At 43.3% G+C, this 11186-nt stretch overlaps 1 long non-coding RNA gene across 1 annotated transcript in view; it reads right to left on the bottom strand.

The window, feature by feature from the left end:
• Positions 1-3223: 3223 nt before the first annotated feature.
• LOC124515333 (uncharacterized) overlaps positions 3224-11186 on the bottom strand; it is an 84304-nt gene continuing 76341 nt past the window's right edge. Inside the window, exons 3-4 of the long non-coding RNA XR_006962793.1 lie at positions 8219-8319; positions 3224-5468 (exon numbers count right to left, since the gene is read on the bottom strand). This is a non-coding gene — a long non-coding RNA (uncharacterized LOC124515333). The remainder of the gene's footprint in view (positions 5469-8218; positions 8320-11186) is intronic.

Below are 11186 nucleotides of genomic sequence, written 5' to 3'. Positions count from 1 at the left end.
TGGATCCCTTCCACAAATGTTTGTGAGCATGTGCCGTACATCAGGCACCGGGAAAAGACCAGCGAATTACACCTGTGAGACTTGCATCTGATGTGTCCGGAATTAACGTGCACCATCCCAACTTCAGAAGGATGTCTAGGGCTCCTGGATGGCTCAGTTGGTTAAGCATCTGACTTCAGTTCAGGTCATGACCTCATGGTTCGTGAGTCTGAGCCCTGCATGGGGGTCTCTGCTGTCAGCAAAAAGCCCACTTCGATCCTCTGTCTCCCTCTCCCTCTGCCCCTTAACATTTAAAAAAAGAAAGAAGAAAGTAAGAAAGATGTCTGCATTACCCGTATAATCTCAGAGCATTAACCCTTGAGTGACCTCAGATGTTATGAAAACCAGTAAGTGAATCACTTAGGATGTTTTTGTTTGTAAGTAATAGAAAGCCCAATTCAAACTGCCATCAACAATAAAGTTAATTTGTTGGCTCACATAATAGAAAAGGCCAGAAGTTACACAGGCTCTGGGGATGGTTTGACCAGGGCTCTGACTCCGACTTTGGCCAGACTTTCAACTCTTCTTTCCTTCCTCCAAGTGTCAGCTTTATTTTCAAGCTTGGTGACCGTGATGGTTAATATTATGTGTCAGCCTAACTGGCCACAGGCTGCCCGGATAAAACATTATTCCTGAGTGTGTCTGTGAAGGTGTCCCTCACTAAGATTTAGTTTTTGTAGAATCACAGGACTCAGTAAAGCAGTGTGTGGGCATCAGCCAATCCACTGAGGGCCTTAATAGAGTAATAGGCAAAGGAAGGAGGAATTTAACTCTCTTTGTCTGCTTCCCTGTTTGAACTGGGACATTTAATCTCATCTTCCCTGCCCTTGGATACCACTGGCCCCTCTGGTTCTCCGGCATTTGGCGGAGAATACATCTCGGTGTATTCCGAATCACACCACCAGCTTTTCTGGGTCTCAAGCTTAGAGACAGCAGACCGTGGGACTCCTCAGCCTCCAAAAATCTCATGAGCCAATTCCAATTAATTAATTAATTAATTATGCTGAGATTTTACATATATAAGTACATATTCTATATATTATATGTGGGGCGGGTAATTTTTAACTTTTTTTATTATGAGGAAAAGAGCATGAGCAGGAGAGGGGAAAGGGGTGCATCTTAAGCAGGCTCCATGCTCAGGGCAGACTTCAACATAGGGCTCAGTCCCATGATCCTGGGATCATGACCTGAGCTGAAATCAAGAGTCAGATGCTTAATAGACTGAGCCACCCAGGCGCTATGTTTTATAGTAACATTGCCATATATATATATATATATATGCAGATATATATATCTCTTATTGGTTATGTTTCTCTGAAGAACACTGACTAATACAGTGACAGAGTGAAAGCTATGCTTTAAAGTCATAGGCCCTCCTCTGCATCAACAGACAAAAGCCTGATTGATTTGGGCCAATGAGGGTTCATGCCTGAACCTGACAGTGGAGGGAATCCCAGCCAACCACACGTCTGCTCTCCCAATAGTGGAATACAAGCTAAGAGAGAACTTCTAAGGTGAACCTGAGCATTCATCTCCAGTAGCCAGTGTTAGGAGCACAAAATTTACCAGATGCTTCCTTCCTCTTTAGGCAGAGAACTGGTAAGTTGCAGATAAGGCATACACGCATATTCGTTCACAAAAATCTCAGAATATTCCAGAGAGTTGAGGTGAATTAACTATTTCTCAGTAACATTTCCCTGGACGGTCTGTGAAAGGCAAAACTTATAATGTCCACTTCTGAGAACTTTCAAGCGTTTGCCAAGCTCATGGCCCCTCTTAATGAGATCCTGTACCCTCCTTCACAGTCCTCAATATTTGAACAAAGTGACCTTGAAAAGTTGGCCACAGATGGCTAGTTCAAAAAAGAGTTCCTGATCCAAAAGCTGCAATCTATCGACTATCCTAGAAGAGGGTCTAGCACAACAGCTCAGTGCGACAGGCAGCCTCCATACTGGATGGTGACCAACTGACCCAGTCAGATCCTCAGAGGGAGTTTGGTTGTAAGACCCATATGTCAGGAAGTATATAGAAATACCACCTTCCTTGCAATGTAACAATTTAGCCTGGCGTACCTTCATGGATGTGGCAGAAGACACAAGACACCTGAGTCAGAGACAAATGACTTACTACTCACAGCACAGCACACAGCAGGAGCTTCGTGTTTGCCCTGGTTCCCCTTGCTTGTCCCCGGCACCCCTCTGAGTCCCAAAAGGGTGACACAGAGCAGCCATGTGATGCAGTAGGTTTGCATCATAGTTGAGGAACATCAGACTTAGGAAACTTAAATCTTTTATATTGGGTTACTGATAAACCTGCCCTACCTTTGTCCCTGACAGAGACATTACTGTACTGAACAGCAGAATGCAGAAATGCAAGACACCGTGGAAGATTGTCTCCCAACAACAACATACAATAGGAAGCTGTAGAAACTGAGAGATGCACAAAGCGTGGGCACCAAGTGCTCACGTGAGGCAGCCGAAGCCACAGGTAGAAAGAAAACGGGAATGAAAATTATTTCATAGCAACAGGAGAAATAAGAAAGGACACAGCATCTTCATAGAATGGAAGCCTCGTGATACTTACAAATACGACTAGAATCATATTCCCTCACTGAAGTACAACCATGCAGTACTTGTATAGAAATTACCGGTGAGTGTGGGCAACAACCAACCCCGAGGATCGTTTCGTTTGAGAGTGGAAATTTCTCTCATTGTCCACCACAGTACCCATCTTCACAGTTCAGTAAGTCCAGCTAGAATCTCTGGCTCTGTCGGGATTGTGGGTTTCGTAGGAGATTGTGTCACATAGATGTGGGCTAACTACGGCAGGTGATTCACCTCAGAAAGTTAAGCTTTGGAAAAACCGTCTCTGTCACAGCAGCCATTTCTGTTACAGAAATTGATTTTACACTGTTTTTAGCTTCTCACATCTTATCTCTTACTTTGCATCTTAATCCAACCCTCTTCTGTAGACAAGAGGTGTTTACTGTTATTTGCCAGTAGTAATGATAGCCAGGTGATTCTAGATATACCCTTGTTAAAGCCAACGCAATTCTCTCTAAGGGGAATACATATTATTGTAGACACTTAACTTGGCCCCTGTTTCGTATTTGTCTAGTTATGGTGAGTTCATCATACTTTATCTCCAAAAAACAAATATTTATTGAATTACATGTACACTCCAAGCAAGCATCTTAAGTTGTTACTACCTTTTATTTATATTATTTTATTCACTTCTACAACAACAACAATAAAAAAAATACTCCTGTTCATTGATAATTAGATGTTTTGCTTCATTTGGATTTCCTCCAAAGTCTTCTGTTCAGATTCAGCTCTTATAATTAATTATCCTCTTGCCGAACAACTGAAAACTGAAGTCTGACCAAAGTACATCTCATCCCACACAGATGTCCTAGTTACTCCACAAAAGGTTAATTAATCATAAGAGGTGCTTTAGAGCAGGAGGCGCTGGAAGAAATTCAGACCTAGTTTCTGGCAACATAGAAAAACCACCATCATGCCCGTCGCTATTGAGCTCACACTGAGAGAATCATTTCAATGGAACAAAAATTCAACTGCACAAAATAGCTGGTGGATATAATATCATGCCTCAGATAATGGAGCATGCCACTTCCCAGTCACCGATGATTCAGAATCCCAGACTGCCTGTGAGGGAAGGTCAGCCCTGTTTATCCTCATTTAACAGAGGTGCCTGAAACTCCTGAATCACAACAATGGCAAAGCAGTCTTCATTGTTCCTGTCTCTTTGGCTGGGTGCCATTTCATTATATGAATGAGCCCTCCTCTCCAGCCAAAACAGTCTACACACAGTCTTCCAAATACACCTTCCACTTTTTTCAACCTGTGGTTTTAGTCATCCTAATCCTTCCAAGTCTAGGAATAGCCTTGCCTTCTTCCACTGTCTAGCCAGAGCCTATAATTCAGTCGAGAGCCAGTTCAAATACCTCCTCCTCATAAACCTACCCCTAGGACATTCTAACCCACAGGAAGTTCTTCCTCTTTTGACCTAGAAGCCAGCCATGGTACAGTAGAAGGAACAGTGTCTTGGGCAACAGAAAATATATGCATTATGGGCTCTATTATGTATACAGCTTTGAGCAAGTGGTTTAACTCCTGTGACCCTAAGGCTTCTGCTCAATAAAGTAGGAAGAATAACAACTACTCTGGGGGCTTTATCATGAAAACGAAATAGAATAAAGCACATGAAAACGTTTGTCATATGCTGCTCAGCACATATTTCCTGGCTTACTTGCTAATCGGCCATTTTTATGTTTTCTTTTCTCTGTTTTTCTGCCCTTTGACAAAACATATGACAGAATGTCATCGTGGTAGTCCTTACGAGAGTAACCATCAACAAAGTAGGCACACTTAGAATAGGAAGATGGCTCCCCATTCTTCCAGGAACATGGATGTCATAAACCGTGTTTTAAAGGAGTGTGAGAAGACATTTCCAGACCCTGGGAAGGAAACTGTGGGGAGAGCAGAGAAGGAAAGAGGTCAGGACTCTTAGACAAAGAATCTGGACCCATCATCTCCAAGCACTGGAGAACCCATTTGTGATACTAGAAGTGGCTGCAGATTGAACGGGAAGAGGGTCCATCCCCTACAGTGACTCATTCTGCTGGACCTAGCATCCATAGGAGATAAGCCCAATTCTGGCTCCCCTCACCCAGTCAAGGGGTGCTTCTGCCACCAGCATACTCTCCTAGACAGTTAGAGAGGCTGTGTATAGATTTCCGGGTCCCTTGGGAGTCAAGAAAGGGGGCTCCATAGTCTGTAGATGGATCAGAAGTGACGCTTTGGTGGCAGCCATAAACTTTCTCACCGTGTCTCATAAATGATGAGTATGTCTTTTCTCCCCAACTGGACTCTAAGCTCCTGGAGACCAGAAACGAGTTGTACTGAGCCAGTGTGGACACAGTAGATTCGTTTGTTTCCACGAGCCTCACTGGATGATCCACCTTTCTCCTTCCCTCAGTCTCCCATCCCTTGTCTATTGTTTATTCATGGTTTAAACCATATAAAAGTGAATTCTAAATTAATGTTGAGGATTCTAGATGGCTGATGTCTTCCCCTTGCTGAATGATTTACTCCATTTCTCTTGGAAGCTCCCACTGAAACAAAGAATCAATGAGCTTGAATAAAGGCGAGAGGGCAAAGGAAAAAAGGAAGAGCCTGGGATACATGGCTCTGCCCCGAGAGCAAAAAGTGTGACTTCTCTTTCGAGAATAAGATTCTGTGAGAAAGACAGCAGTTCTAGTTCCCAGTGGCAGCAAGGTGGCAATGCTGCTTCTGGAGAGAGTCAGATCTTCCCAGCCTCCTTGTCTACTATGTTGATTTCGTTCTCATTTGGAAGTCAGTCTTGAATTCAAGTATAGGGACGATTTCCTTCCTGTCCAAGATGTCAACCTGTAAAACACATTGATTGAAATAAGTAACAATTTGCATTCAGGGCACATTTATTCAAGGGTTCGAGTCTCTTTTCAAGCACAATCATGCCCACTCCTCAGAGCTAACAAGGTACTTATCAATTATCTTCATTTTAAAGATGCCAAAACTGAGTCAGTAAAGTCAAATATCAAGTTCAGCCGAATAGAACTGAAACCCAATTCCATCCTTTTTATATATGTAATTATTATAATTATTATCATTCAAAGGCATTTCTGATGCTAACACAGCCCACGGTGCAGAATTCAGCCAGCACCTGAAATGCAGCCAGGGAGACAATGTTTAATAAAAAATAATTCTGAGACCACAGCACTCCCAGTTTTTGAAAGCCTTAAAATAAATTCCAAATTTATTCATAATGGAAATAAATCACAGAATCCAAGGTACAAAATTATTTCCACAGCTGCTCCAATAAACATCAGAAAAGACCTTGCCAACTCCTGACTATTCAGGCGACTGTTGTACAAAAGAGGAGGTTTTTTTGTTTTGTGTGTGTGTGTGTGTGTGTGTGTTTTAAAGAGAATAACCCTTTTTGGTCCTCATGAAAAGCTAATACGCAGGCATTATCAGGTTCTAAAAAGAATATGCTCAATTTCAAGTCTTTTCCAAACCTCCTGGTTATATTTACTCATTTTCTTGATTAGCAGGTGTTTGAAGCCCTGAGAAATGTTCTCACTGCTTTAATTTTATAGTCAATGACATATATACAGACATAGGGATAGAGATCAAAAGAGACAGAGAGATAGATATGTATCTTGTCTATCTCCCCAACTAGATTGTTAGGCTGTTCGTGAATCTTAACTGGAGTGAGAGTCTTCCTGTATCTCCCAGGCAGATAACGACTATGGTTTACTCTGAAAGGCCTTCAAAAATGCATGTTGACTGATGACTCAGTGTAGATACCCAAACTAATTCTAAATGGTTAGAAAAGTAATGGGTGAGCTCAAGAAATCACCCAGCAGGGTTCCCTGGGTGGCTCAGTCAGCTAAGCGACTGACTCTTGATTTCAGCTCAGGTCGTGATCTCATGGTTCCTGGGTCCGAGCTCCATGTCAGGCTCTGTGCTGACAGTGCAGAGCCAGCTTGGGATTCTCTCTCTCTCTCTCTCTCTCTCTCCCTCTTTCTCTGCCCCTGCCCCTCTCAGGCTGGCTCTGTCTCTCTCAAAATAAATAAATAAAACTTTCAAAATAGATCTAAAAATAAAAATAAATAAATAATCTTTTTTTTAAGTGCTCCTTCCTAATTCTGTGTAAAGGATACATGCTAAAGCCAAACACACCTCCAAAGGTAAGGATGGCCTGTGGTGCTCAGAGAATTCCCCAGAACTGTCTAGCACCGATGAGGCTTTAAGAGCAGCAGAGACAGACAGGCAAGGCAGCAGGAGAAAGACACTGCTGTGATAAGGTGGACTAGGGACCCCATGGGCCACAGTGGTATACATTGGAGGTCCCCCCCCCCATCCCGATAATTTAAAGTGATAGAATTGCAGCTATATTGGGCATCAGAGAAATCTGGGTTCAGGTACTAATTCTGTCTCTTACTGGATGGGTGTACTTAACAAGTAAACTTGATCTCTCTAATCCTTACCTTCCTCATCTGTAAAATAGGTGGGACAACAGCTTTGTTGCAAGGATTAAATATGCTAATCCACTCAAATTAATTATTGAGCATAACTGAGCATCCAATTCACGTTAGTTTCTTCGCCTTTCTGATTCCTTCTCTACCAAGGCACAGTTTTTCCATAAAAGTGCAGGTTGGATAAATCACTAAATGACCCACCTCTCTTCATCACTGTGCTTCTCAACTTCTTTTTTTTTTTTTTTTAATTTTTTTCAACGTTTATTTATTTTTGGGACAGAGAGAGACAGAGCATGAACGGGGGAGGGGCAGAGAGAGGGAGACACAGAATCGGAAACAGGCTCCAGGCTCTGAGCCATCAGCCCAGAGCCCGACGCGGGGCTCGAACTCCCAGACCGCGAGATCGTGACCTGGCTGAAGTCGGACGCTTAACCGACTGCGCCACCCAGGCGCCCCTGTGCTTCTCAACTTCTAAAACTCCACACGCTCCTCGATCATGCAAAGTTTATCTTTCAACCCCCCTGTTGAGCTTTAGAGCATTGACCACCCCTCCCTAAGATTGGTTGGAAAATGAGAAAGGCAAATAGTACACAGATATTCCCCCAAATGTCTCTCCGAACCACAGAGATCGCCGTGGACGAGCCCACACGTCTGCGTGTTGAAGAGTGTGGGTATGTCGTAGAGTGAAATTTTCATTTGCTGCTCTCCGGTTACTCAGCCCCTGCCATAAGAATTCAATTATTCCCAGAAGTCAGAGACAAGTCAAGTCAGCTATTTTGCTTAAAGGAGCAAGATACAACTTAAAGCGCCCAGCAGAAAACTAGAGAAAGAAGAAATTGTTTGGGTGGCTAAACAATCACTGACGTTCTTGCCAGCAACCCCAGGCAGGCTCGTACCACCTGATTGTTTTCCAAGAAAAAATGCAAATGAAACATCTATTTGCTTTGCGATTTATCAGGAAGCCAACATGCCTGGTGCTTGCTAAGCCTCTGCATTGGACTATGTGGACCCAGGGAGGAAGGAAGGGACGGAGAAGGGAGAGAGGAAGTGAAACAGGTATTTTGTAGACTTCCTTTGCTGCTTATTCTGTCTGCATCCTGGCAGGAATCAGCCAGATTTGTTCAAATGTATTACCCAATTTGTGCCATCCGTTACACAAAGGGAGCCAGGGGGCCCAAGGTGTCTGCACAGGGTTAAGCAACGGCAGGAAAACATTTCCACGATGATCTGTTAGTCTGTAACAGAAAGAAGAGAGTCAGCAGTTTGTATAGCTCACCTCCAAAGAAGCCTCAATGAGAGCTCTTGGGGAGACTTTAAGAAAAAACATTTTTTTTAAAGGGAAAAAAAAAGACGTGATACGCAAACTAATTTTAATATGTGCCAAGAAATGGAGATCTGTACAACCTACCCACCACTGTATGTCCCGGTTACCTTTTCTTATATTCTGCAATCTCATTTCTTGATAGAAGCTACATTCTTCTAAATTGGTTTGGTCCAATGCCAATCAACATGTACACACATATATAGCCATGTTCCATGAGACTAAATAACCTTTTGAGTCATAAAATCTGGGCTACAGTAGATATCAGGCATCTCAGGGTAACCTTCTAAGATTTGCAGCTTTTCTCTTTCTAACACACGCCATTTAACACGCATAGGTCATCCTCTGGCAAAGAAAGCAGAGATCAGCAACTGCTTTATCTGAAGAACTCACAGGCATTAGTTTCCAACAAAGCTAACCTAGCGTCGGGCGCGGCCACACAATGCAGCCAGGTCTGCGCGCACACGTCACACACGCGCGCGCACGTCACACACGCGCGCGCACACGCTCCAATTCCGCTCTGCCGGCCTGTGAATGCTTCCTGCGGGGTCTGGGAGAAACAGACTGAACCTGATCACCCACGTTTACATTTTCTGTCCTCACAACAACCTGATTAGAACCACAGCCTTATTTTTCATTCTGTTCTCTGAGCCGTCTTCCAGAAGGAAAATCCACTTGCACAAGGCCAAGTGTGAAGCAATACCTAGAAGTAGATACCGGGGCTCAACGCACGCTTTGTCTTCGACCTGAGTTAAAGGCAACAACCAGCAAGATTGGGAAACAGAGTGGCTCCCTCTCTTAGCCGTGCCTGGCTGCCATCTCTCCGTGTTCAGTGCTGAGGATACAAGACAAACCAGACAGACCCAGTCTTGCTCTCATCGAATTTACAGAGCAGTGGCAGAAACAGACCAGTCAAAAGGCAGCCTCGGGACAGTGTGATAAGGATGCCTTGGAGTGCAGAGGGGACCGTCTATCCTGGTGATGAGAAGTTGGCCTGAGGAGGGACAGGAGAGGGAGGCCATGGTCAGGAGCGAGAGCCCAGTAGGAGCCCCGGTGGTCCCTTGTGCCTGGAGTGTGTGAATTCCACAGGGACGTGCTGAGGTGTAGGTCTGCAGGGCTACCCATGGATCAGATCATGGAGGCCTTATAAGCCATGATAAAGATTTGGGGGGTCAGAGAGGTACTTTAAGCAAGGGAGTGACATGATCAGATCTGCTACTTAGAAGGAGCACTTTGGCCGCAGTGGAGAGAGTGCCCTGGAGAGCTGGGCACAGTTAGAAGTGGGAAGGGCAGTTGCAAGCAGCTGCATTGGTCTGGGGGAGGGCCGACGGTCGCCTGGCTTACCGACCAGGCACAGAAGACCGAGACAGGTGGACAGACTCAAGAATCACTAACTATACTTCCATTAAATGTTTTTTATTAATTTTTTAGTACTTTAAAACATAATCTAAAAAGAAACCTAGAGAGAGAACGAAGAAGGTGAATCCCTACCTTCCTTCAAATAGGGGAACCTTCAGAATGCACCATGCCGGGGAAGGGAACACAAGACATTTTTGCCAAATATTCTTCAACTGTAAACTATCATTTCATAGTTTCTCTTAGAAAATCGCCATGTCTCATTCATCTTCTTCACTGGAATTCTTGGTAATTGGAAGAAATGTGGAATCCATCATTATTTTGAACACGGACGGGTCACACAGCTCTCCCGGCCAATGGCAAACCCTTCTGTAGTCCTCTAGTGGGTACTTTGCAGAGGACCCGTACGGCTACAGTTTCGCTCCTGGCACTTGTTCACCATTCCACTTTCTCAAAGCGAATGAGTGAGCAAATGGCAATCAATGTTCCCAATAAAAGTTTTAGGAGATAATTACAGTGATGGGAAATGTAGTCATTACAATAGTCATGCTGGGTTTGTTGTGATGCTACCAATCACACCAAGTTTTCTGATTTCATGTAAATTGCAGGTACCTTTAACTCCTGTAGGAATCTCTATTAATAGATAATATCATTATGCTAATAGCTGCTTAAAGTATAATTTCAGAATTTCAAGTGATCTAAGCCAGATATTTTAAAACACTATAATAACCTAACAGATATGAGCCAAAAAAATAATAAATCTTATCACATTTAAGGAAATTATTTTTAAAGAGAGACACCTGCATTTTGCCTGTTAAAAAAAAAAATAGTTATACTACTTGGAGCTAAGTGATTAAATGTTTGTGTGTTTTTTCAATTACCCAACAAAACGGAAAGTCCAAATGTTCTACTCTCTGAGCTTCAGTTTATTGCTAATCCATGAGTGTTTATACATACACACTGTAGTTATGGAATATGCATATGTATACTGCAATTTATCCATTGGTTCAACAAACATTTATTAAGCACCTACATTATGCCCAACACGATGCTAGGCACTGAGCATCCAAAAAAAGAATCGAACATACTCACAGGCCAGAAGGGGCAACTTATATTCAAATATGCATGATATTGACCTATGTTCCAAATAGAGACAGGTATAAGGCACTATAATGCTATAAAGATGCCCTTAACTGGATCATGGAGGGCCTCCCAGAGGAGGTGATTTTTAAGGCAGGTCTTAGCAGAAAAGTCAAGAGCTTTACAGACAAATCCGAACAGTGGAGGACAATCCAGAAACAGAAGAAAAGACTGTTCAAGGGTACAGAGGTCCAAAAGGGAATGATGTGATCTGGGAGTTATAAAGGCTAGAACTCAAGGCCCACTAGGGATGGGTCAGGAGAATACTGAAAACGGCTTAGTGTG

Source organism: Lynx rufus, unplaced genomic scaffold (assembly GCF_022079265.1).
Source record: "Lynx rufus isolate CCGP_SWC_20201006 ecotype Redwood Valley unplaced genomic scaffold, mLynRuf1.p SCAF_2, whole genome shotgun sequence".
NCBI classification, from domain to species: domain Eukaryota; kingdom Metazoa; phylum Chordata; class Mammalia; order Carnivora; family Felidae; genus Lynx; species Lynx rufus.
Note: the sequence above shows the minus strand (reverse complement) of the source record. Positions and strands in the feature narration are given on the sequence as shown.